The sequence below is a fragment of the Octopus bimaculoides genome, chromosome 19 (assembly GCF_046866305.1).
Source record: "Octopus bimaculoides isolate indiv1 chromosome 19, ASM4686630v1, whole genome shotgun sequence".
Taxonomy (NCBI): Eukaryota; Metazoa; Mollusca; class Cephalopoda; order Octopoda; family Octopodidae; genus Octopus; species Octopus bimaculoides.
In genome coordinates this window covers 32,758,170-32,785,530 of record NC_142946.1, presented here as the reverse complement: position 1 = coordinate 32,785,530, position 27,361 = coordinate 32,758,170, and the positions used below count along the sequence as shown (strand labels likewise).

Sequence of the window (27,361 nt, the reverse complement as noted above, 5' to 3'; positions counted from 1 at the left end):
TGCTGAGGTCAACTCTGCCTTTCATCCTTTCGGGGTCGATGTAATTGACTAGTCCCCTTCCCTAAAATTTCAGGCCTTGTGCCTTCAGTAGAAAGGATAATCATTATTATTGTTGAGTGAGAGAGCAGTGCATGCCATCAAAGTGACACTGGGGAAAAATATACAAAGTCCAGTATAGCCATCATGGCTACCCATCTGATAAAGGTAAACAAGTCACAACCATATCCATCATGATCTCATATCAAGATAAACAGTACATCACCTTGCAGGTGGGGCCCAGTTAGAATTTTTCTTCGGCTTGAGTAGCCCATCCCACTCAAAAAGTCCCTGAATAAGGGTTGGTTAAGGATGATGAACAAAACACTCATGTTTCCAGAGGTGGATTATTCAAATCCCAAAGAATTCCTCTCAACACATGTCTATGATGCTTCTCCACTACTTCTGCTCGTGATCAGAGATGCACATATCGTTAGCCACTAAGGGACATGCTCAACTGGTTAAGGTCAAGCAACTGATAAGCAAATTTGTGGTATTGAGCAGAATATTTGCTGTGGCCCATCTTTTACACCAAGACAAAACATGTACATGTTAAAACTTCCAATCTGTTAAGACAAGAAGACATGAGAGTAAATACCCTGGTACTGCATCAGAGTATTTACTATTATTATTATTATTATTGCAGCAACTCTGGCAGAATCTTTAGCACCCTGGAGAAAATGTTGCTCAGCATTTTGTCCATCTTTTACATACATTCTGAATTCAAAATTCCACAGAGATCAATGAAAATAACACTACTAGGCACTGCACACATCCTATATAAAACACTTTCAATGCAGTGAAAATAACTACAAAACAAACCACAGACATACTCAGGGCATACAGACCTGTGATCAGTAGTGCAATGAAAGCAAGTGATAAAAATAACACTACTGAATAATAATAATAATAATAATAATAATAATAATAATAATAATAATAATAATTATTATTATTAAGGTGGCAAGCTGGCAGAATTGGTAGCACATGAGACAAAATGCTTAGCAGCATTTCTCCTGACTTTACATCCTGAGTTCAAACACTTCCATGCCTTTTGGGGGGGGGGGGGGGTCAATAAAATAAGTCACAGTAGAGAATTTAATCGAATACCCCTCCCTCAAAATTTCAGTCCTTGTGCCAATATTCGAATGGATTATTTAAAGGTAGCAATCTAACAGAATTATAAAATATTTTCTTCCGAGTTCAAAACCTACCAAAGTCAACTTTCAAGGATGATAAAATAAGTTCCAGTTAAATCTCTGCTCTTAAAATTTCCAGCTTGGTACCAACAGTAGAAAGAATCATTAGCATTATTATTAACTCACCCAATATAAATCTGTAGTATATGTTTTATGTAATGGTTACCATGGCTACCCCATACTCAATTACTTAATAACAAAAAGAAAAACTAGGAACAATGATTTGTTTGACAAATATAGTGGAATGTCTTGCCTAAGGACATAATGCAATAGTGGTAGTGGTGTGTGGTGACATTTCTCTGAAAATCATAATCAGAGAAACAATATTGCGATAAAGTAAAATGAAAATTTTATGAATTTTAGAATTGATTTTATGGACGTTTAATATTTAATAAACTGTGACGTGTGTATGCAGAAAGAGGGTGGGTAGGTGGTAGCAACTCTGTCTCTGTGTGTGCATGTGCAGATACTTGTGTATGAACATAAGTGTGTATGTAAATGTTCACTTGTGTGTATGTGTGTGTGTGTGTGTGTGCGCACACATGCACAGACACATGTGTAAGTGTGTATCCTGTGTGACACATCAAATTATGGAAACATCGAGATGTAAATAGCAGCTTTCACAGCTTTGATATAAACTTTGGTTATAGATGATGCAAACACATAACACATAGCAGCACCAGTAGAAACTGAACCCAAAAATAAGAGGTTCCAGAACAAGAATTCAGTCTGACATCTTACCATTCTCCATCACTATGTCCACACAAAACCCTCCATTCAACACAGAGGATGGTAGTGATGATGATGATGGTGGTGGTGGTGATGGTGGAGACAATAGTGATGTTGCGAAGCATCAGTAAATGTCCAGCCTATAAGTTTTCATTGTACCACCTTCCACATTTCAGAAGAGTAAGTTCAAATCTGCTTCAATTTGAGAGATTTTGATTGTTTTTCAAATTTCATCAACCACTTAATTAGAATATTAATGAAGTAAAAATACAAGTAGGATAGAGAATAAGTTAATTACTGAAGTACACACACAACAAGCATGATGATGTGATTAGAGTGATTAGGCTAATTAGCCACACTAAGTTCTTACACACACATATATACATATATATATATATATATATATATATATATATATATATATATATATATATATATATATATATATATATATATATATATATATATATATCATCATCATCATTTAACATCTACCTTCCATGCTGTTTGTTTTTACAGCTGGATGCCCTTCCTAACACCAACCACCGATCAGTGGGCAATATATATATATATATTTGTATCTCTCTATGGATATATTCTTCTCTAACAGAGACAACAGATCTCATAACAGGAGGGATGTAAGTTATATCAACCCCCAAAATTACTGGTACTTCATCAACACCAGAAGGATGAAAGATGAAGTTGAGCTTGGTGAGATATGAAATAAGAAGGTGAAGACGTGTAACTAAATACCACGAGCCATTTTCTTTATCATTCTGATTCTTTCAATCACTTTACGAATTCTGTGAATCAACCTACATTTTGTCAGTCACATTACCAGTTCTGTCAGTCAATTGTCATACTCTGTGTTATTCTTTATAGAAAGAAGGAAAACATTTTACTGTTTGTCATAAATTAGTAAGAGTTGTGATGTTCATTCATTGAAAATATGCTCGCAAATTTTTATTCAGCTTCAGTGTAATTAAATGTGTATACATGTATGCATATATATATATATATATATATATATATATATATATGCATGTAAGTATATATCATTTACATGCATGTGTATGTAATATGCAAATACATGTTTTATATATATATATATATATATATATATATATACATACACACACACACACACACACACACGCATATATACTCACACACACACACAAACACACAAACACATCTATATATATATATATATATATATATATATATATATATGCATGCACACATACAAATAGAAACTGCCTAATGCAGTTGTGGTTACATGAAATGTTAAAATGCAACATTTGCAAGGAGTGGCAGCACAATAACACCTGCAGCAACTGCATGTCTTTGAGTGAGCAGCTAATCAACTAGAATGGTTCCCCAACCACAACCTATTCATGGGATCTGCACAAATTCTGAGCAGTTTTGCGAGGTTTTTCGTTAAAAAGCATGGTATAGTCTTAGCAAAAAATTACTTCTCCAGAGATTACAGAGATGCTTCTACAGAGGGAAAAACAAGAAGAAAAAAAGCATTAAGAAAATGGTAAGAATACCAGAGGGAGTTTTCTTGCAGTCAGCGATACACAGGTATTTAAATATATCAGTCAATCTGAAGAATTGGAGACAGCTGGACCAAATTAAGCATTTAAGTGACCTTGCTTTAATCTTGGTACTGGTTATTTGTTTCAACAAAAAACAACTTCACAAAATTTGTGAAATAATGCCTGCTGAACAAATATATTTTACTGTTTTATTCTATTTATTTACATATTTTTTCCTGCACAAGAAATTCCCTAGTTTCTTAATATCTGAAGAATTTTTAACAAAATGCAGGAATTGGTGACTACCAAAGCAGAAAGTTACCTATTTTTTTCTTTCTTTTCCCTCCACTTTCCGCAGCATCTCTAATGCAGCCATAGTGTGAATTGGGTACAATTTATAGAATATGTTTCTGCTTCTTTCCTGCCTATCATGCATGGCAACTTCTCAGATGGCAATAGAGTCTTAAAACTTTGGTTTTTACTAGGTTTCCTTTAAGACTTCTTTCTAAGCTTTGCTTCGATGTTTGAAATTTCTCCTTTCACTCTTTTATAGATTCAGCTTGGAGATCTACATTATCATCATCATCATCATCGTTTAACGTCCGTTTTTTAAGCTGGCATGGGTTGGATGGTCTGACTGGGGACTGGCAAGCCAGGAAGCCTCACCAGGCTCCAATCTAATCTGGCAAAGTTTCTACAGCTGGATGCCCTTCCTAATGCCAACCACTCCAAGAGTGTAGTGGGTGCTTTTTATGTACCACTGGCACGGGAGTCAGTCAGGCGGCACAGGCAACGAACCATGCATGAATGGTGTTTATTGCTTGCCACCAGAACGAGAGGCGGTCAAGCGGCACTGGCATCGGCCATAACTACAATTTCCATTTGACTCAATAGGTCTTCTCAAGCACGTGTCGCCCGACGATTCAAAGGTACCTTTTAAATGGGCTAGATATTTTCTGTATCCTTATGACCAGCCCTGATGTTCCAATTATTCTTCATACCTTCCAGAGCTGATCACTCTTTCCACTGTAAAGTAGTCAACTTCAAAAGCCTTTCCTGTTGGGAATATTCAAAAAGTCTCTCTCCTTTGCTTTCAACTTATTTCACAACATCTCTTTCTCTCACCACACATACACACATGTTAACAAACCATTCTTGTCCAAGCCCTTACACCTGCATCCAAAATTTAATCTTAATCCTACAATGCAATAATCCTCCAACCACTAACAATCTGACACTGTCATTTCTCATTTTGTCCCTCTCCCACACATTCTTTCCTTGAAGTGCACCCAAAACTTATGCAGCTTCCTTGTTCACAGCTCCACTTCCCTCACACCATGTTTTCACTCCTGGATCCCTTACCTACTTCCATTCCCACCTCCATAGCTATCCTTTCTGATACCACCACTCTCACTGCACCAAACCACTACACCTTCCACATTAGGGACTCTCTGATGTACCTCCATCAACCTCAAGTAAGCTGACTGCTTACAAAGAGAACAGAAGCTCATCTCTCATTCCTTTCAGTCTCAATATTACTAATTAGCATTTTCTATTTCACATGCCCCAAACTATGCACCTCTTCTTGATCCTCTCATCTTTTCCCATGCAGCCTCTCCTGCACCCCACTCACACCCTCTCCCACTACTCATATCTGATTCCTCCAGTGTTATCTATTTTTATCATTCAATTTACACACACCATTGCCACCCTTTCTCTACATCTCCTTTCATGATCCCTACACCTTGCTCATCATCCCTGAGCCACTTGTATCTTTCTCACAATTGTCCCCAACATCCTGATATCTGCTATCAAACCATACTTCCACTCACTACATTCACCTTTACCCCCATCTGTTACTTTCCTCTCACACTCTTATAACCATCTTCCTTCACAGATCCACTATCCATGTCATCTCTTGCTCCTTAAAAGATGTATGTGCATGTGTTTTGTTTGGTGTATGTGTGTCAGTGTGTGTGTGTGTGTGTGTGTGTTCATGCATGCATTTGTATTTCATTTTCTCTTAAGCCTACTACTGTTTGACATGTAGATTATATGAAATTTCTCATTTTTATTTAACTCCAGCATAAATTTTTCATTGAACATTCAAGAAATGTATATTACAGTATATAAGCAACACACTCTCAGTACACCAAGTCAGTTTTGTAACTTTATGTCCAGTAGATAATCAAAAGCAAAGTGTATATGAATTTTAAAATTTATTTCATTCTAATTTTGGAGTGGCTTCCCACTTTGAATTCCTGAACTTCATTTCCTACATACATGTATGCTCTTTCATTGATAATGCTTTTCTATGTATATACTTAAATGTAAATGCTTTCCCAAATAAATTGCACTTTATGTTTGAAGCTCTGATGAAGTTATAGGGTGATACTCAAGCATTCAGTTGTGAGTGCATAGCACCTAACAGCAGAAACAGCTTTCTTATTACTGCTCTTTACTCAACTGACACATCATACTGAAATGTATGTATATCGAGTTCTAACACCAGGTTATTAATATTCCAATGCCTATATATTTTATATAGAGATGCATGTAGGTATTCCTGTAGTAATTAGTTTCTCCTATTCGTTCTACCAAACATGTATATACACATACATGAAAGGAGAGATTATTATTATCATTATTATTATTATTTGATAACTTTACTCTTTGCAACCAATCTATTCCTCATGTCATTTCAAATATACCAAAAGATTAATGTAGAAAAGCTGATCTCTTGAAAAATATCCTTCAGTAATCTAAAGTTGAGAAAATCCATATAAAAAGGATTTACTTTGTGTTATTTCTTTCTTTAGCCCCAACTTTTTTTGTTATTTGTATCTATTTTCATTTTAATCTCAGATTTAAAAAATAATCTCAAGAGTTGAGAACTCTCCAGAAGATAAAACTGTGTAAAGATTTAAAGCTTTAGAACAGTTGGCAGATAACAGGAACTGGTAGAGCAACAGATTTAATATAGTTCATTCCATCTGTCTGGATCAGTGGTTCTGGATCAGTGTTTCTTAACCGTGGTCCATATGGCCCTTGAGGAGGTCCATGCAAGCAAAAGGGTAAATTAGAGATCAACAGTAGCATTTTAATGGTCCAGGAAAAAATGCTACTTTGGATGTATTTATTGTATGAAACAGCTAGGTTTCTTTTTCTAATGTTTTACACAGTTCAGCTTACACAAGCTAATGTGTGAGAAATAAAATTGGAATTTTGAAAAAAGTATCTATAAAACTAGTTTATAAACATCAAATAACTATGGGGGCCCATTGAAACCACTGGTCTAGATTCCCACGAAGATCATTTTTTACCTTTCACCCTTCCACAGGAAATGAAATCACTACCTCTAATGTTATTGGCACTCCATTGGTTTCAATGACAAGAGTTCCAGTTGATCTGAGCACTCCAAAGACATGCATACCCTTAATGTAGTTCTGAGGGAAATTCAGTGTGACACAGAATGTGACAAGGCTGGATCCTTTGAAATACAGGTACTACTCATTTTTGCCAGCTAAGTAGACTGGAGCAATGTGAAATAAAGTGTCTTGCTCAAGGACACACTGTACCACCCATAGTTGAACTCCTGACCTTATGATCATGACCAAATACCCTAACCACTAAACCATACACTTTGGGGTAGATATATGTGGTTTCATGCTCCATCAGAAACAGCAGATGTTTCGATAAATAGAAGCTGACAACCAATATTACCCACTGACATCCATCCCAACTAGAGGACAAATTTTCAGAGATAAATATCTATAAGTGCATTAATAGTGCTGACATGATAGTTCAACCAAATATCGATAAAGTGAAGTGCTAAGAAGAAGAAGAAAAAGACGGACAGGGAAAATAAAAGTTATTACTACTATTTTAGATAAATTTCACCAAATACTACAACACCGAGTGGAACTGGAAATGAAGTAGAAACAATAGGTAGCGACAACAGGTAACAATTAAAATAAGAGACAGTAACAGTGGTAAAATATTTTACTATTTCCCTTCACCACTACTATCACTGATTCTTGTGAAATTGGTCAAAAATATTATTGAGACGAAATCTATAGAGCTGTGTTGACGTCATTCAGTAAATCTCTGGCAATTAATAAAAACTGAAGTATTGTAAGGTTTCAGTGTTTGGGTGTGATCTTGTTTACCAAACAGGCTGTACAGGTGTATGCAGGTGAGTATGTAAGTAGTAGCTGATGGTCTTCTTCACACAAGAGCTGACAAACATTGTGTGCGTGTGTGGAAACACACACATTACATATATAAATGCACACAAATATATTCACATACCTACACATGCCAAATTTATATATACACATCCAAACATGTGTTTGTGTTTGCAGCCTTATTAATGAAGTATACATATATGTATGTATATGTATTTATGTGTGTGTATGTGTGTGAATAAATACATGCATATGTGTACATATATAGGTGTGTGTGTGTGTGTACATGTGTGCATGTCTACACATGTGCATGTGCATATATGTGTATGTGCACACACACACACATATTACTCTGTGTGCGTGTGTGTCTGAGTTTTTGTCACCTTCTCTCTACATAATGCGATAGTTGTAAACAAAATATGACATAATAAATATATATATACATATATATATATATACATACATACAAAGTATAGGTGTTTAGTTTACATGTGATCTAAATGATTAGGTACGCTATGTAAATGCTGTAACAGATTTATCCCATACTTAGGGATATTCCAGAAACAGCTGTAAGACTTTGAATTTTTTCCAATAATAATAATGCATATGACTTGAGATGTTTGCCTTGCCTTAATGTTTGTTGTCCTCTTTAGCAATTATATATATATATATATATATATATATATATATATTTACAGAAATAATTTATTCTCAAATGCATGATAATGCTAATACAATAGCATGAACAAGATGCTGGCATGGGTTGGACGGTTTGACTGAGGTCTGGAGAGCCAGTGGCTGCACCAACCGCCAATCTGATTGGGCAATGTTTCTACAGCTGGATGCCCTTCCTAACGCTAACCACTGAGAGTGTAATGGGTGCTTTTTACATGCCACCGGCATGGGGGCTACTCAAGGGGTAATGGCATTGGCCACACTTGGTTGGTGCCTTTTACATGCAACCAGCATGGGAACCAGTCAGTATATATATGTGTGTGTGTGTGTGTGTGTGTGTGTGTGTGTGTGTGTGTGTGTTTCTCCTCCCACTTCCACAATACTTGACAACCGGTGTTGGTGTGTTTACATCCCTGTAACTTAGCAGTTCAACAAAAGATTTTGATAGAATAAGTACCAGGTTAAAAAAAAAAGTACTGGGGCCCAATTCATTCAATTAAAAATTCTTGAAGGTGGTGTTCCAGCCTGGCCACAGTCCAATGGCTGAAACAAGTAATAGCTAAGCGACAAGACCAGCTTTGATTCAGCAGACTTCAAGGCAAAGGAATCAGGTGATGGAGTTGTGACTGTCTCAGTCTTTCACTTCAAACATAGTGTATCTAGGACTATGTTGTGCAATGTGTTCTGTAATTTTAATGAGGTTTAACCCTTATTCTTAATTTTTAGCAGGGTAATCAATAATACAGATGCTACCCAACCCCACTGGATTGGTTAATTAACAGTTAAATACTAGGATGAAGGTACAAACTGAGTTATGGGAGGGATACATACACACACACACACACATATATATATATATGTATACACAATGGGCTTCTTTCAGCTTCCGTCTACCATATATACTCTTATATTCATATATTTACACACACAAACTCAGATACATTCATATACACTCATACACACGCATATCTACATACACATATTCACACATACACACTCACCACTGGTATTGTAGTTTCCCCGCATTGTTAAGAATCATTCAATAAAAGTTTCCCTTTCCATTCAAACTTATACCTACATAAATACACAGATGTGCTAAAGTGCTTAAATCCTTTAACAAAATAAATAACTTGCCTAAGAAACATCAATATTTCTGTAACTATTTGAACTTCAAATCTTGACACACACGCACAAGTGCACGTGCATTGTTTGAATATGTTGTCAAGTGAGACTTCAAGTGCCAGTAAGAAAAGAATCTTATAACATATTTGATTCTTCTCTCTCAATATTGAGTCATCCCACCAGTAAATGTTTTATTTTTATTAACTCTTCAGCATTCGGATTACTCTGTCAAATGCAATGCTTATTTATTTATATAGTCTTTAAATACATCATGCATTATCTCATGGCTTGAGGATTTCAATAATGTGATTGTTTATTTTTACTATGACATTGTAGAGTAGGTGTGAGATGTTGGATCTGGCCAGTTTGAACATAAAAGAGACAGGATATTTTGGCTGGATATGGGTTGTTCAAATGCTAAAGGGTTAAACCTGTTATAAATCATAACCTTCATTTACTATGCATTCATACCTTTAGTCATACATATCTACATATAATATAATATAATATAATATAATATCTACATATGATATATACACACAATACATATATGTATCTAAACAAACATGCAATGAAGCAGTGATGTAATACATTCAAAGAATGTATTACATCACTGTTCCATTAGAGATTCTTGACAATATTTCACATTCCCAGAACCAAGTTAAATCCCAGTTAATAACCCAATAATAGTTAAGTTAGATCTCTTTCAACCCACCGACCACATCCAAATTTCTACAACAATCCCTTCAAAGGTTGGTTTTTGCTTTCTATACCACATGAAAGTAGAGTGCATAAAAGAACCAGTACATATATCAGCAATTTACTGGTGTCAACTCCAATCAAATGCAAAGCATGATGTGAAAAATACTTTAAGAATTCTTTTTCTATCCACCAGGAAATCATCAAAAAGGTAGTTGAAGACATGTGCAGTTATCTACATCACACAAGCTGCAGGAATGTCTCTGCAGATCACTGCACAATATGGATGTATGTATATGTGACAGTGGTGTATATGCTGTATAATACTGTCACAGACATCTGACAGTAGGAATGTGGTGGGGAAGAGAGCTTTCAAATGTGTATTTTATAGCATTTGTGTATGTTTGCATGCAGAAATGTTTACGACAATGTCATGTGTGTGTGTGTGTGTGTGTGTGTGTGTGCGTGTGTGTGTATACTTATTTATTTATGTAGATTGTGCTTCTGTAGATGTGTATGGAGTACATAAAATAGTGTATTGTCACAGAAACAAGACAGTAGGAAAATGGATTTTACATGTGTATATTACACTTATGTGTATATACGATTGTCACAGGTATGTGTGTGTAAGTGATTATATATCAAAGAGTTGCATATATGTGCACAGCATTCATGTTAGTATGTTTGTTGCAGCAATTTTTTGTATGTAAGTGTGTAAGTAGTAGCAGTATAATTTAATATGTACATCTCTGTGTATGTTGAGATAATTAGTGCGTGCATATACCAATGTCATTTCAGTAATGGATGTATAGTTTTGTGTGTGTATATGTATGTGTGCATGCATATGTATATTTGTTTAAATAAATTTTTTTCACTCTCTTCTCACACAAATGCATTTGTACATACATATATAGGTATATGAACAAACACATTCCCATATACACATGAACATATGTACACACACACACACACACACACAGAAGGTAGTAGTAGAGGCTATAGTAGGACTAGTAAAGGCAGCAGTAGTTAAAGCTGTAATACATAGTAGTAGTAGTAGTAGTACTAGTAGTAGTAGTAGTAGTAGTAGTACTAGTAGTAGTCTCAACTCTGTACAATTACCATTATTGATGGAATTGCAGTATTTCTGTCAGGTGTATGGAAAATCCACAGAAATTCTTTGACAGAGTTTTCATGTCAACTGAGGAACTTAGTGGTGGTGGTTGTGGTGATGGTGGTGTAGCAGTGACAGTTATGTTTCGATGGAAAGGAAAACTTATTGAATGATTCTTAACAACGAGGGGGGAACTACAACAACAACAACAGTGGTGAGTGTGTATGCGTGGATATATGTATACAGATATGTGTGTGTATATGAATGTATCTATAAGTTTGTGTGCATGTGTGTGGTGTATGTGTTCATGTATATATGTATGTGTATATGTTGGTGCGTGTGTGTGTGTGTATAAGTATGGATGTACATGTGTGCCTGCAAGTATGTGTAAGCATGTGCATGCTTGCAAGTTTGTGCATGCAGATATGTACATGTGAGTATACATATATGCATAAACATGCATACACACACACACACACATATATATATATATATATATATATATATATATATATATGTACACGTATGTATATTTGTGCTGAAAACTTACTGTTCAAAGTGCAACTATTAAATTCTCAACAACAACATTTAGAGGAAATATATCTATACAAGAGTTTACAAGAGTTTGTGGGAGTGGATGGGTGGGTGGGAGTAGATGAGGTGGCTGTGGTGGTAGTGGTGTCAGGAGTGGCGACTCTGAGGGGGGTGTAGTAGCAGAAGTAGTAGTAGTAGTGTGGTGGTGGTTATAGAGGTGTGGTGGGAGCTAGAGAGTCAAGGTGGGAGCTATCGTCACGTTCACTGCTGTCGTGTTCCCTAAACAAGGCACTGGAGCTTCCTTTCCCCCATTCACATATTGGTAGCCCAGGGATGTTGCTGACGAGATCAAGTACTCTCACACACACCTAACACAAGAGACAGCAAATATAGACATGTATTTTTTTTCTAATCAGAAACAAGGTTGAGAAAACTTACAAATGAATTGCAGATATAGTCAATGTCATACGTAATAGTGTCAACATGTTTTCGAAAACTGACCGTCTTCCCACGATGCCTGAACCGGTAGTGTAACCATGACATTAACATCCTGGGTATATCCACAGCACAGGTTAGAATCATAATAGATACACAGCCAAGTGACAATCACTTGGGAGAGCTCTCATGTGATTCCAGATGATGTTATCGTCTCTGGGTACATCCACAACAGAATTTAGAAGCATAATAGATGAAAACGATATGGTGGAATTTACCACGATTAGATCTCGGGTGATTACAGATGATGTCACAGTGTTTGGAAATTAACAACTGATTCTTTCATAATGGCTAACAAAGTTTACAATAAGGAAAATAAGGAGGGTGAAGATAATAATGACAGCACTGGTACTGGTGATAACAACAATGTTAGTGATGATGATATCAATATCACTGATAAACTTCAATTCTTTGAAAAATGGTGCGTAATTTAGTTCCATGTATTTTTCTTTTATCTTCTATCTTTTTATTTTTTATTTTTATCTTGAGTTCTTGCTGAAGTATCAAACACTAATGTTTCTATAATATTCCACAGAAATCATATACATTGAGAAGAATCGAGAAAAGATACAGAAAGAAACAGAACAGATATATATAAACATATACACTGCATTTCAAACATTTTTCTTCTTCTCTTGTTTTTCTTAGAAATAATAACAAAATGTAAAGAACACAAAAATGCCTGGAATTAAATTGAATGAATGTTTGACAAGATAATCCAAATGGAAAGTTGGTTTGCACACTGCTACATTTACCATATTTCAAAGTTATACAGAAAGAGTGAGACAGAGAGAGAAAGAGAAAGAAAAAAAAGAATTTTTTTTTTTGCTGTCTAATTGGTAGCTGGAATCTGTAATGATAAGTTACCAGTTTGTAGTGGGAATAACATAAGTATATGGGTGGGCAGTGGCGAACGGAAACCTGGAAGTGAATATCACCAGTATTAATATTTTCTGTTGAACTTTGAATATTTCTGAATATGGTAATAATAAACTTAATTGAATGCCAGTGATTTAATTTTCAAAAAATAAATGAATAAATAAATAATAATAATAATAATAATTATATATATTCCATATAAAATAAGATATGTAATGAAATATGATATTGGAGAGAGAATAGATATGAATTGCGTGTAATTAAATTTAAAAGAAAAAAATTAAATATATTATGGAACGAGCAGGGGTTGGAACCTTAAAGGATCAAGCAAAAAGTGGGGAAGAGAGGTGGAATGGGTGTTGGTTGATTGAATAACAAATTACTAATGAAAATGTTGTATACTAAAAACAATTTAGCTATTTCTGAGATAAACTGATTATTTGGTGTTAAGTCCAGCTTTTAAAAAGTTTGTCAATAAACAAGACTTTTTTTTTTTTTAAATAATCAACAACAACAAAGAGAATTTGTAAGTATCCACTTCTGGTTGCTATGGTGACAAGCTCAGCTAGAGACTTGCTTTTGTTATGTTATACTTTTGTCATCCTCCTCCCTCTTTGACAGACGTCTGCACACCAACGATGTTAAATGAACGTGTGAGCACTTCAAAGCTTTGTATTAAAACACTGACACACACTGAACATTGGTTCTGCAATGTGTGTGTTTGTGTATGTATTCAGGCAGGTGTATATGCAAGCAGGCAGATGTACATGGAAGCAGGTATGTGTGTTTGCGTATAAGTAGGGGTGTGCGTATGTGTGTGAAAATGCATGCATATGCATGCATCTATCTGCAAAGTTGTATGTATGTGTGTACATGCAGACATGTCTGTGTCAGTCTATGAAGATGGTATATGTGTGTGTGTGCATACAGGTATGTGTGTGTTTCTGTTTACGAAGATGCATGTAAATGTATGTGTATCTGCAAAGAAATGTTTTTGTATGCACGTGCAGATATATATACGTGTATGTGCCTGGATCTATATATAGACGTGTCAATACATATGGCTGGAGCTGTACATGTTACTGTTGTCTCTCCCGCTCTCTCTTGCTACATGCACAAACATTTCACATGGTGGTATTTTCCACATTCTACACACACACACATCAGGGGTACACTGGAAGTGTGTGCACCAATAACACAATCATCAATACCACAACTACAACCAACATAAATACCACCGACGCCGCCACCACCACCACAACCATTACAACCACAGCCCTGCCACTACAACTACCTTAACCACCACTAATACAACCACCCCTACTACCAGAGCTGCCACAGCCACCACCATAATTGCTACTGCTGACACAACCCCTCACCATCACCATAGCCACAACCACTGACACCACCACCATCACACTTTCACTTCCTGTTTTATTTTTATTATTCTCTCTACTGTTAAGTATAGTCAGTGTCTTCCCCACCCCTCCCTCTTTCCCTCCTTTACAGTACTACGACCTATGCCACCCCATGTCTTTACCACAGTACTTATTACAACACATACCACACCTGTCTCTACCACAGTGCTAGAGCCGACACCATTTCAATACCACTACTCCCTGTACTACAACACATACCACACTTCACTGTCACTACCAGAGTACTACAGCTTACACACACACACACATACACAACCTCACCTGCAGCTAAACACATCAGATCAATAGTGAAGTGCTACAACAGTAACCTAGCAGCAGCGGAAACAGCAGCAATAGTAGAGGTAGCAGTACAGGTGGTGGTGGCAGTAATGGTAGTGGTAGTGATTGTAGTGACAGAGGTGGTCACAATGATAATAATTGTGATGTGGTTGTTGTAGAGATTGTGGTGGTCATGGTAGTCGTGGTGATAGTAATGATAGTGGTAGTGGTGGAGGTGCTGACGGTGGAGATGATGACGATGTGGTTCTTATAGTTACTACAATCACAACTTATGTGATGGTTGTGACTATACTGTGTAAACAAATACTGTGTGTGTGTGGATCATGGATGTGAGCGCAAGCATGTGGAATGTTCAATGTCTGATAGGAAATTGGTATATATATATATATACACACACACACACACACATACACACATGCACAATCAGTAGCACATAAATGTATGGAATGTATAAATGCATTTATATACACATACCTATACATGTACACACACACGAGTGGGTGCTGAAAAGTTCCTTGGTTTGGGTAAAAGAAAATACAGGAGGATCTGTTAATTCTGATTTTATTCAACATATTTCCCTCACAGATTCACGCACTTACAGCAGTGGTTCTTCAATTTTTCTAAACCCTGTAAAAGAACTTGGAATGTTGAGCCTCTAACCAGGCCTTTTGCAAGATCCTTAAAGCCAAGAACTTTTCAGTACCCCCTTGTGTGTGTGTGTGTGTGTGTGTGTGTGTGTGTGTGTAGGTATTGAGAGAGAGAGAGAGAGAGGGTTGTGTGTTCTTGGTGAGAGACTGTGTGTGTGTGAGTGTGTATGCAGTCACATCTATGATCAAAAAGAATGTAATCAGTAGATATATATAGACAGAGAAAAACAACAATAAGAAGAGTGGCAGCAAAATCATAGAGAGATATAGAAAAATTAATGATAATTAAACAAGGAAATCACCTCAACAAGCGAGAGAGAGAGACACACACACAAAAAGACAGACATGCATGCAGATACATTTTTGTAAACTCGTGTGTGTGAGTGTGTACACACACACAAAGGATACATATACCGTTGATAAATATACATACATATATATGCACACACACACACACAAGTAAAGTACTTTATAATGTGCTTCAACGTACATGAATTAGGGCTTTATATCGAAACAACATTAAACTCCCACACCAATATTATACAATATATATATATATATAGCACCTGTAACTATATATTTGGAGTTGAGGCTATAACACAGGAGAAGTTTCTCATAAAACTGAATTAATTACATAAAACAAATTATTGCTATTTTAAGTACTTCATTATGAGCATTTCACTAATCTAATAAAATTTCAGAACTTTATAAAATTATATGGTTACAAAACCTGTTATCAGACAATGTATTTGAAATATAAAATGTGGTCATTCTATCTCATATTTCTGTTTAGTCATGGTTCCATGATATATAAGCATAGTTTATTGAACTTTATATTTTGAATACTTTCATGGCATGGGTTTGTAAAGAAATATTAATTTCTAAATATAAAGTTATGGGATTTTATAAGATCAGCAGAACAGTTGTAATGAAGGATTTGAAATATCAATAATTTGTTTTCTATAATTATTTCAATTTTACATACATAAGCACAGGTATGGCTGTGTGGTAAGAAGCTCGCTTCCTAACCACATGGCACCTTGGGCAAGGTGTCTCCCACCACCATTTGACAACTGGTGTTGGTGCATTTACATCCCTATAACTTAACCTTTCAACAAAAGAGACCAGTAGAGCAAGTACCAGGCTTAAAATACAAGTACCGGGGTTGATACTTTTGGCTAAAAAGTCTTGAAGGCGGTGCTCCAGCAAGGCTACAATCTAATGGCTAAACAAGTAAAAGATAAGACACACACCTACATATACATACATATATCTATATACACATATACATCTTTACACATATACATATATATTTGTGTGTGTGTGTGTGTGTGTGTGTGTGTAGATTATTTGTGATTTGCCTTTATAGATATACAAGCAAGGCAGTGTGGTCACAAAGTTTGCTTTGCAACCCTATTGTTTCAGGTGAAGTTCCACTGCATAGCACTTTGTGTAAGTGTCCTCTACTATAACCCCAGGACAACAAATGCCTTATATGGATGAATTTGGTAGATGAAAACAGTGTAAAGGCCCATTACATGGGTTGGGTCTGTACCAAGTGGGCTGGACTTAATCCATCATCCAGTTTAATACCAAAACCTGGCTCGTGGGTGTTTTTAGTGGAGACGATTCTGTTACACACATGTAGTCCACATATTTTGCCTTCCTGCAACCATCCAAGAGACCCAGAAAATAATCAGTGGGTGCTGTTATTCTTCCTCTGATTAAGGCACAGGTGTCGCTATGTGGTTAAGAAGCTTGCTTCCCGAACATGTAGTCTTGGGTTCAGTCCTACTAGTGTCTTCAACTGTTGCTTTGGACTGACCAAAGTCTTACGAGTGGATATGGTAGATGGGAACTGAAAGAAGCCAGTATGTGTGTGTGTGTGTGTGTGTGTGTGTACATACACCTGACAACCAGTGTTGGCTTGTTTACATCCTCATAACATAGTAATTCAGCAAAAGAGACTGACAGAATAAGTTCCAGACTTAAAAATAAGTACTAGGGTTGATTTGTCCAACTAAACCCTTGAAAGTGGTGCCCCAGCATGGTCACAGTCCAATGACCGAAATAAGATGAAAATCATTCCGTATAATGAAATCTACAGGTAAGGGTTGCTAATATGCAAGGATACTCGTCCAACGAGGGGGTGTGGTGGTATGAAGTTCCATAGAAACAGCCACACAGTGTTCTATTGAAATCAACAGGCAGCTGCTAAGTAAACAAATCCATTCTCAACAAAAAACATTCTAACAAGTTAATTGTTATTTTAGCTACACAAATTATGTAAATGTTATCAAGTTATGCTAATTAAACAGTTTATGTTGTTATTAATTAAAAAGAGATATTAATTACCTCTGTCTAAAAATAATCTCATTAAAAGAACTATACCAGATAAAGCTGTTTAAAACTGTCAGAGAAAACAACAGCAACAAATGTTTTTTTTTTTTTAATGGTTTCAGCCATTGCCATGCAACTAAGCTGGAGCACTACCATTCATGGGTTTTCCATTGATAAAATGGACTCCAGTATTTATTCAGGTCTGGTACGTACTTTAGCAATCTCTATCATTCACAGATTGTCATATAAAATCTAAAATAAATAAATGTTATTTCAGGCATTTCATTTGTTTGAAGTTGGAGGATTTGGGGTAAAAAATAAAATAAAATCCGGTAAGAATATATTTAAGGTTTCTGCTGTTGGAAACAAAGGATTTTGCACTAAATACATATCAGGCTGAGTAAAAAGTAAGCAATGTTTTGAAACGTGAAATTCATCATAATATATTTCAACAATGCAGAAATTTTATTCATCAAAGTAAATACCCTTACAATCAACACATTCTTGCCAACAAGTTACAAGTTTGTTTCTTCTAGTAATATAAAAATCTGGAGTTCTGGAGCTGGTGAACTCATTGAATGCATTTTCAGCATCGGTTTGATTTTTGAACTCCTTTCGCAAGAAACCATCAAGGTTCTTGAAACAGTGGTAGTCAGTAGGGGTATAAGCTGGGTGGGAAGAACATAGCCGAGTTCCCGCAACTTCTGCAGTGTCATTAGTGATATGTGTGGTCGAGTATTGTCATGAAGAATGTTTGGCCCTTTTCTAGGACAGAAGAGTAGCAGTTTTCATTCATTTTGGCAATAGGTTTCTGCAGTAATGGTTTTCTGAGTTTTAAGAAGTTTTAGTGGATGAGTACAGCAGTCTACTACCAAACAGTCATCATAACCTTCTTTTTGAAGAGCTCGGGTTTAGGGAAGGTTTTCAGTGCTTTATTTTGGTTCAACCACTGTGAGGAATGTTTATTACTATTGTACAGAATCCACTTTGCATCGCAAGTTACAATACGGTTGAAAAATGGATCGGTTTGGTTATGGAGAAGAAGCAATAAGCAAATTTCCTATCTGCACATTTTCTGATTTTCATTCAAATCATGTGATACCCGTTTGTTGAGCATTTTTGACTTCCTGAACACATGCAAATGGTTGCCGGCAGTTTTCTGCCTAACTTGAAGTTCTTTTGCCAATTCTCGAGTGGTTTTACATGGATCTTTCTCAATGATCGTCTTTAATTGACCGTCATCAATGACAGATGGGCGTCCACTACACTCACGATCTTCAAGGCACAAGTCTCCACTGTGAAATAGTTTAAACCATTTTCGAGGTGACCACTCACTGGTCATTTCCTCACCAAATGTTTTGTTGATAACGCGAGCAGTTTCAGTTGCTTTAATATTGCACTTTGACAATTTCAGATGATTGTAACAACGGTGAAAAGAATATCAATGTTAATTTATTAATGCATTTGGGCAAGTCTATGTCTGTATTATCAGACAACTGCAAAACAATGTTTAAAAAAAATTCAAAACCCTGCAAAAGTCTGGTACAAATTTTTCATGGTTCAAAACGTTGCTTACTTTTTAATTAACCTGATAGAATATATGTAAAATATAGTAAAGTTGTCTGGCATTCAAAGATAAGCAATTGGTGGATGTCTAAAGTTAGTGGAAAGAAATAAGATGGATGTGTAGTTGAGTAACTAAGTATTTATTTATTTATGTGTTTCAGCCAAGTGGCTGCGGTCATGCTGGTGCTTATATAGATATGACTGTATGGTAAGAAACTTACTTCCCAATCACATGGTTCCAGGTTCAGTTCCACATTGTGGCACTTTGGGCAAGTGTCTTCTAGTATTGCCTCAGGATGGTCAAACTGAGAGAAGCTCAGAAGCTTCTAATAATATATTTTTTTTCGTTTTCAATATAAATATGTATACGTCTGACTCTCTATGGCTTTTCTCCATTAGTGAACATGTAGTTTATGTCTGCTAGACACACGTGATTTTGTTTACATTATGTTTTGTCTCAATCTTTTAATATTTTTTTAATATACCCATTAGACTTTTTAAGTTATAGTTTTTTGCACAAATAGACTTGCATACACATTGATATGTCTTTCTTTTTTGTCTCTCTTATTATTATTTTTCCCTTTTACAACTTGTTTGTAGATATCCAGTTTAATTTTTCCTTATTACCCCATCTGTTTTTCCTTATGGAATTTTATTAATAACTTTTTTGATGTTCTTCCTAAAAATTCTTCACAACGATGAGAATGACAGTGCAGAACTCTAATTCTATTTTTTTCTTAAATATTTGTATTGTCTTTTGAAAAGTGCGTATGTATTGAATTCAATTTTGATTTTAACATATTTTCTCCATTTTTATACTTGCTTATGGTATCTTTAAACCTATAACGAATTTAATTGTTATTTTCATATTCTTAATACTTGCTCTGGCTGATTTTTATGAATATGATGAATTTTTTATTGGAAATAATTTTTTCTCTCTTTTTGGACCCTTAAAAAAGTTTGAATTGTTCTTTTTAAACTTATTTTTTCTCATATATATATAGATTCAGGTGAAAATGGTACTTAAGTTGAGGCACGAGAATTTAGTATGGTATTATCCATACAATTTCAAAGTAAGGTGATTAAAATCAAAATAAGCAACAAGGATATCCAGAGGTAATGCAGTACGATCGTTTCATGCAACTCCAATTAATTGAACAATGTAATCATTACATCAATTTAAAATGCAGAGCAATTCTTAGTTGCACAAAGACATAGAATTTAATTAAATTAGAACAGATGGATACATTAGTATAATATAACCTAAAATCTCCAAGAAGTTAAGGAGATAGACAAATAACATGTAGTCTCTACTACAACATAGAAGCTAATAAATAAATTGTCAAGAAGACTCTGCCTGTCACTGATTTTATTTGTTTTTTTTTTATGGGGTCAGTTTTGATTTATAGACTAGTTTATCAAACCTTGTATATCTAAGGCTGAGAAAAATAAAGGGCGTTATCTGTTAGGGGTAGGGTTGAGAGAGCAGACAAGACAGAAATCATAGCTGGTATAGTCATAAAAATCATGAGGTTTGGTAAAGGAAAACTTAAAACAAGATGTTGGCTCACAACTAAGTGGGGCCACCCACTAGCAGACCATTGATAATGAAACAGGGGAAGTCATTATCATGTAGTACTATAGTTAAATGTTTTAAAACAATGTTGCTATATTGTATACAGATAAAGTTTATGGCTATTCAGAGGGTTATCAAGAAGAATATATTAACAAAAGGAGAGAAATTTATGGATACTTTTGAGTATACACCAAACTTTTTACCACAATAGAGGGAGGAAAATAAATTATTCAAAAATAGTTTAATATTTATACATATTGTACACTTAAATACTAACTCATCAGAGGATATCTGTGAATATTGATTAATAGGTATATATTGGTATTTATAAAGGAGTATTAAGGCAAAAGAACATTCTAATTATATATTAGTAAAATTATATTCTAAGCAGTTTTTTTTTTTATATATGTAGTGAATATACCAGTATACTTTTATATAAGCTAAGTATCAATTTATAGAGATACAAAGATTAGCTTGATTTTTTTTATGAATAATTAAAGGCTAATAATAAATTCATAAAGAAATGAAATAAAATAATCAATTAGGGCAGAATACCACAGAAATAAAATAGCTTAATTACTAATGCTATGGTAAAGCATATTTAGTTTATTAACACCAATAAAGAAGATTTATAGAAAAAGTATAAAAATTCAAAATATATTGGACTAAAAATTATATTTTTACTTATTTAGCTAATATCAATAAAAGACTGATGTCTGGTATCAGTTAAAGGAATATTTAAGTTATAGAACATTCAAATTTTACATTAATCCTTCTATATATAAACTTAGGGATTATATTATAGGTTTAAGAAATTATTGTTAATCCTTACATAATATTTATATTTTCTTGGTGGTACTTGTTTAGAAGGGTTATTTATATAAAGGCCTTTAGTATTTTATAAAATAGCATTTTATAAAGTAGTATCCACCCTTAAGGTTTAGCCACATTTAAGTGGTAAATATACTTCACAATGTCGTGCAGCTACTGTTTATATCTTGTTCAGAGATTTATTATTGCATACATACATATATATATATATATATATACAAACTGTCCTCATTTAACGACTGAGTTACGTTCCAACAGTCCCATCGTTAAACGAATATTCATAGGGTACGTATTTTTTTTTTAATAGGTATAGTGTACTGTATGTACATATAAAAACAGAATACCGTACTGTATAAAGTATATGCAGTACAGGGCCAAGAATCACTAACATAAATTGTTGAAAAATGAATAAGTAACAATAAGATTATCACAAGGAAATCCTTAAAAGTTAGGATATGGATACTGTATTATTGTAGCTCAGACATCGTAAGTATGTTTGTGATTCCAGGCCTAGTACATAAGATGCCCAATAAACTTTTCTCAGGATTATATAAAAAAGGTGAAAAGGCTTAAAGGAAACTCAAACATAATAACTTTGTTTTACTTTGGATAAAGATTACAAAAGCAACTCATTCTTGACATCAAAATGCATGAAAAATCCCGTCAGTGTTATCTGCTTTGTTATCTTCTTTTTTCGTCATAAATTTCTCGATAACATTGGAACAGTTCAATTGTCTGCCTTTCCACCTTGGAAAATCGCTCAAAATTTGGATCCATCGCCTCAAGTTCTAGCATAGCAGAATTAATCTTTGAGAAAACGCTTTTTTGAATCTGATCGTCAATCCAGATTGCCAGCAACTTTTCCATCTCGTGAATGAGACCCTTTCGTTGTCTTGTGACGCATGCTTTAAAGCCTGTCGAACTTCTGGCTGTCTCCTTCACTTTAACTTTATCCTTCAAAATAGGAGAGATGGTAGAATGTGCCAGGCCCGTATCGTCTGTGATAGCTCTCACCTTTTTCCCACCTTCGCAGTCTGTAATGATTTTCATTTTTGTGTCAAGGTCAATAGCTCTCAGTTGTTTCTTGGTACTTCCTGCTGCAGGTGAAGATGTATTCTTCCTCTTTGGAGGCATCTTGTAGTATGGGGTGCAAGAGATAATGGATTAAAGAGACGAAATAGTAATATAGGTACAGAGAGCGTCACTGTGTTGCCTGGCTGACCACAGGCGGGAGAGTGAGAGAGAGCGAGCGTGTCGGATGCGCTGCTGTCACAATGGCAATACTCGTACAGCGCACAATTTATATATACATATGTGTATGTATGCATGGGTGGATATATGATTCAGGGTATGATTCGAAGGTTTAGCTATAATTTCTATAATGTTGAAGTGTTCAGCATCCATCTTGCAGCTTCGTTTTGTTTTGTTCAACATTAGAAAGTGATAGTGTGAGATAGTATATGCAGACAGAGGAGGAATAAAATACACTTGGCAATGAAAATGGTCAAATTAGAACTCAAAGCACTGAGCTTTGCAGATGAGAAAACAGCATGAGAGAAATATGGAGAGACAGCACATACTTATAGACCTGGCCAACCTATGCAAATATAAGAAACATGATATTACTATATTTCTGTTGTCACACACTGCTTTTATTTCAGTTAAGTTTGAAAAAATGAAGAATTTAGCAAAATAACTTTGTCATTATCAAGATAGCATTTGAAACAAATTAACCTGGAATTTTGATGGAAGGTTTTAATTTAGATTAGTTTTATCAAAGTTCATATCATAGAACTAAGGGCAGTCTTAGGCAGGTTGGTATTAAAAGGGTTAACCAACAGTAACAACGATGATGATTATGGTAAGAACCACAGTCACTGTTTCAGTTTCATCTCTGAGTGATTGTCACTGACAGATTTTATATGTTAACTGCCACAGCTTGCTACAGGAAATGACCAGTGCTACCACCTATTTCCAGTCACACTGCATACTGTTACAAGGAAATGTAGTTGTTTTTGCAGTTTTACAATATTTTATAACTAAACTTTAATATTTAGCACTCATGTTATTTAAATAGCCTCGAAACAATGTCAAAAATACAGAATAAAATATTTTCTCAAATTATGAAAATGTAGCAATGGTGGTGTATATGGTGGTTGTGTGAAGTCTGTGATGAATCACTGGTGGTACATTCAGCAGTTAATGTATTAAAGCAAAGATATCAGATCAAAACATGCAAGTGTTCTGTCGTTGGCATCCACTCACCCAACCAACCAAAGTGGAGACTGTGAGAGTTTATACTGGTTGCCACCATAAGTGACTGAGGTTAACACAAAACTGTAGCTTATCCCAATATTTGATCGCTATTCACTGAAAATGGTATTGTGATTGCATGTCTCGGACAGAGACACAAGGAAACACTTGCTTTATCACCACTGTTCACCTTATTTCTTTGTAACATTTGGTTCTCCAATATAGCATTTATTTCTTTTTGCACTTGCTTTTAAGTAAAAAAATAAGCCTGTAATAACATGATAACTTTGTGAATAGCAAAAACTAGAAACAACAATGTGATGGCTAACAACTCACCGATTTGATTGGTGCAGAATAAAGGAGCATAAAGGGAAAAGGAAGAAAAAATAAAACAGAAAGCGGGGAAGAATGTAAAACAGTAATAAAAGAAAAGAAAGCAACAACAACAACAAAAAAAGTAGCATCAGTATTATGCTGCAACATGTACTCTATCATATTTTGATACAAGAATGAAACATTTCAATTTGTAGTGAATGGGTTGCATTGAAATTTCTAACAATTAAATAACACAGAATTTGTGATAGTTCATTCTTATTCAGGATTTCACTTCCCCACTAACACAGATTTGAAATAGGATTTTTTATCCCCTCCAGTCAGACAGTCAAATTTTCTAACACAGAATCAGGCACAGAAGGATTTGCTGATCATTTAAAATCCTTACCAAATACAGAGCAGGTTGGGGTATGTTTCTGACAGAATTATTGCAATTCCATCAACAACAGTAATTTTCCAGACACCATCACTACCTCTACCACAGCCACCAACACCATCACTGTATTTTATTAACCATCAAAGAATGAAAGGTAAAGTGGAAAGAAAGGTAAAGAGGATTTGATTTCAGAACATAACATGACATATTCAAACATCAAAAGGCATTTAGTACAGCATTGTACCATTACTGTTATACACTATCTTATAGAAATGATAATATCAATGGCTTCAAATTTTGGCACAAGGCCAGTAATTTTGAGGGTGGGGGTAAGTTGCTTGTATCTTTTCCAGTGTTCAACTGGTGCTTATTTTATTGACCCCGAAAGGGTGAAAGGCAAAGTCAACGGCAGTGGAATTTGAACTCAGAACTAAAGACAGATGAAATATTGCTAAGCATTTTGTCCAGCATGCTAATGATTCTGCCAGCTTGACTCCTTGATATTAATAAGAATTATATATATATATATATATATATATATATATATATATATATATATATATATATATATATATATATATATATATATATATATATATATATATATATATTGACAAGAAACAAGCTTCCAGATTTATGCCAATGAAAGAGGTGAAGTAATGGGATGGGATGTGGTGATGTTCATATACTTTTCAAGTGTATTGATTGCATAAAATGAAATAAAATACAATTGGTCTGTGAAAATGGGTTTCTACCATAATCATTTGATAGTTTGCATATTTTGCTACAGTTAACAACAACAACAACAATAATGGCTTCTTACCTAAATAATAACAATAACGATATGACAAACCATTATGAGTAGCTTCTCAATGGTTTTAAGTGGATATAAAGAGAGATTAGTTAATTGTTCAAGTGGCACTGAAGTAATCAAGAATTCTTCAGAACAGAGTTTCAGGACACTTTTGTTATTGAAATCTTTTGTTATTGAACAATATTGATTGACAAAAGCATTCTCTAGAAATTTTGCATGTGCCAAGAGAGGTTGGCTTCTCAAAGACAGGCAATTTCACACTTCAGAAGAAGCACGTGTCTTCTGCTTTTTGTAAAATGGTTAAGTCATTCAGAAAGAGATCCATTAAACGTTCCAGAACTAATATTGGATTGGCTAAATGGTTTAAAATTCCAGAAAATCATTAAACAAGGAAACCACCAAGTCATCATTTGACCTGCTATAAAAGTGGCTAAATATTCCATTACCAAGAAAAAAAAAAAAGACACACTGAACAATTTAGCTAATGTAATCATAGACGCACTATATCTCTAGAAAAGGGGGACAGATGACCTATAATGCCTGCTTCTGAACTGTTTTAAAACACCACCACCACCACCACCACCACCATCATCTTCAACAACAAAAACAAATAGAGCATCAGAAAAATTGCTTAGCCATATTTGTTTCAGCTCTTTATAGTCTTTGCTTGAATACCACTTAAGTCAACTTTGCTCTCTATCTTTTCAGAGTTGTTGATAAAATAAAGTTCCAACCTAGAAAGTGGAGTTGATGGCATCACCTAACCCCTTTCCCCTCAAAATTGCTAACCTTGTGCCTGAATAAAAAATGTCTTCCGTTCTTTTTTGTTTTTTTTTACATTCTAAGTTCAAATCCCACCAAGTCTTCAAATCCCACCTTTGGTTTTCAAAGGTTGGAGGTTGGTAGAATTGTTAGAGCATCAGAAAAGAAATACTTTCTGGTATTTGTTCCAGCTCCATACATTCCAAGTTCAAATCCAGCTGAGGTCACCTTTGCCTTCCATCTTTTCAGAGCTGATTAAATAAAGTACCAGTCAGGTACTGTGGTCAATAATAACGTACTCCTTTACCTTAACCTTTTAGCATTTTTATCCAGCCATACCCAGCCTAAATATTCTACCTGTTTTATGCTTAAACTGACCAAATACAACTTCTCACACCTAACCTATAATGTCATCCCAAAAATATACAAACACACCATCAAAATCTCAAAGTTATAAGTTAATTCAAAACAATGAGAATTAATAAGCAATACATTTGACAAGGAAACCTGAATGCTAAAGGGTTAAAATTGCAGGCCTTAGGGTGTTGAGCTGACAGAATCATTACTGTGCCAGGCAAAATGTTTAGCAGTATTTCATTCATCTTACATTCAGAGTTCAAATTCCACCGGGGTTGACTTTGCCTTTCATCCTTTCAGAATCAATAAAGTAAAGTACCAGTTGAGCACTGGGATTGATCTAGTGAACTGCTGACCTTGAGCCAAAATTTGAAACCATTATTATTTTGAAGGTGGTGAGATAGCAGAACCATTAGCACATAGGATAAAAGTTTTAGTGGCATTTATTCTAGCTTTACATCCTGAGTTCAAATACCACTTAAGCTGACTTTGTCTTTCATCCTTCCAGGTTTATTAAAAGTACGAGTTGAGTACTGAAATCAATGTAATCGACCTACCCTGTCCCACAAAATTGCTGGCCT

At 35.0% G+C, this 27,361-nt stretch overlaps 1 protein-coding gene and 1 long non-coding RNA gene across 2 annotated transcripts in view; one reads left to right on the top strand and one right to left on the bottom strand.

Moving 5' to 3' along the window:
* The window catches only part of LOC106876507 (disks large homolog 1), a 750,485-nt gene that overhangs the window by 415,938 nt on the left and 307,186 nt on the right, over nt 1-27,361 (bottom strand). The gene's annotated exons all lie outside the window — the stretch shown is intronic.
* Nucleotides 11,847-26,480, top strand: LOC128250036 (uncharacterized). Its single transcript, XR_008266156.2, has 2 exons — nt 11,847-12,749; nt 26,370-26,480. It is a non-coding gene; the product is annotated as an uncharacterized LOC128250036 (long non-coding RNA).